Source organism: Eurytemora carolleeae, unplaced genomic scaffold (genome assembly GCF_000591075.1).
Source record: "Eurytemora carolleeae unplaced genomic scaffold, Eaff_2.0 scaffold78, whole genome shotgun sequence".
Taxonomy (NCBI): Eukaryota; Metazoa; Arthropoda; class Copepoda; order Calanoida; family Temoridae; genus Eurytemora; species Eurytemora carolleeae.
The window spans coordinates 3,822-5,935 of NW_019396092.1; positions in this window are offsets into that span (position 1 = coordinate 3,822).

The window sequence follows — 2,114 nt, forward strand, 5'->3', positions numbered from 1 at the left end:
GGTTCCTATAGATGATGTGTATGAAGATCTAGAACATACCATGAGAACCTAAATCACGACATTGTAAATTGTTGAATAAACCATGATTTTTTTGTTGTTGTTTATTTATTATTTAACTAATGTTAGGCTGAATCTTGCTTTAATAATAAACGAAAAGCAGAAATACTATTGATTTTGAAAATTAAGTAAAAATTAAAAGTATAAGCTAACGTTTATCTCACATGATTTACCTAAGGACTTAACAAACAGGTTTATATCTTGATAATCTTGACAAAATTTAATTAACCTCTAGTCAATTCAAGTCACCCTTGAGGAATTTAATAACTTGAGAACAAAATTAATAATATAGTTCTCATGAATTGCTTTAGTATTTGTTGACTAAAATTAAACCTGCCGAGTAGGACAATATCAACATTGCAAACTAATAAATTTAGCAATGCAGCAATTAAATTAATGAATCTTACCCATAAGTATTATATTTAAAGCACACAGTCCACCGAATCCAGTCTTAGATACACATTTGAAGGATACGCAGCTGAATATATAATCGTTATAAAGCCGCGATACCACAGATCAAAACAGAGACAAATAAAAACGTCTAGTCATTGATCAAAATGTAATTATCAGAGTTTAATTGAAAATAAAACCAAGAATGAAAAAGACGACATTTATACTTGCGTTTTCACTAGTTATACAAACGATAGCTGTGAAACAAATAAGGAAAAATGAAGCTCTAAAATTCTTAGGTTATGATTGTAACAAACCAACTAGACTTAATTCTTACAAAAAGTCAGAGTGGTGTATGCCGGTTAAAATCCCCGAAAACCCAAAGGGGGATAAAATAGAAGGCATGAAAATAACAGTAATCCAGAAATTTGGATCCCAAAATGTTAAAGGGATTAAATGCTCAAAACGAGTGTCCAAATTTCGATTGTACTGTGGAACATATGGACATCAGAAATTTTTTGGTCCTCCGTCTATTTTAGAACCGGAAATAATTTCTAAATCCGAGTGTTCCGATATGTACGCACGAAAGGCGTACATAATAAATGGTAAGACTATGAGAATTGGATTGAACCAACAAATCCAATTCCCAGAAATTACACATGGTCGTATCACCTATGATGAGTTTAACGTTTATTGTACGGGCGCCAAAATTACTATTAATGGCGAACAACATGAACGAATGTTAGAACTCAGGACGGTTACGATAACAATGTCAGAAGTTGACGTTGAAATCTCCCCGAACAGGATCATAGACCTTCAGAACAACGTAGAATTAGAAAAACGTTGTATTGAAAGCATGAAATGTTTAATGGGCATAGACACTTACCTGGTATTGGAAAAACAGAACCGCTGTCAACTAGCTAAGATTAGAAGCCTAGTTGTCAGCCAGGTTCAGTTGACACATGAAGAGAAATCTGAAAATTATCTAATTAATGAGGAACATAAAATCATTCTCAGAAAAATAGATAAACAAAGGAGTGAAGAATGTGACCTAACATACTTCACGACAGATTACCCTGAATTGATGATAGTCCAAAACTCACAGGAAAATAGTGTCAAACTCTTGGAAATGACAACTCACGCCGATAGCTTAAACCTAGACCTAGAGTTAAGGTTGAGTGAAGAATTCCCCCATTTTCAAATGGAGAGAATGATACAGTCCTCTATACATGAAGTACAGAAACATTTATGTACTCTAGGGGCAAACTCACTCCATCAGCTAGAAAGAAGTCCTATTCATCCAAATGCATTGATTAGAGACAGAGGAGACATTATCCAAGAGATGCAATGCCAGACTGTAGAGGTCACCTCCAGTCCTGGTTATCAAAGACATGATTAATGTTCTAAAGAATATTTACCTGTGTATTTAGGTGACCCTAGAAACCCATTAACGTAACTAACGTTAAATCATAACGTAATGTAACGTTACGTAATGTAACGTTACGTAACGTACCAACAATTGTAACGTTACAGAACATTAAATAACGTAAATGTTATCTATATAACGTAACCTTACGTACCTTTACGAAGGTTGGTAACGTTAGTTTTAGGTTTATATTGAACTTTAAATTTACGTAATATATTAGCGTAAATTTACGTTACATAAC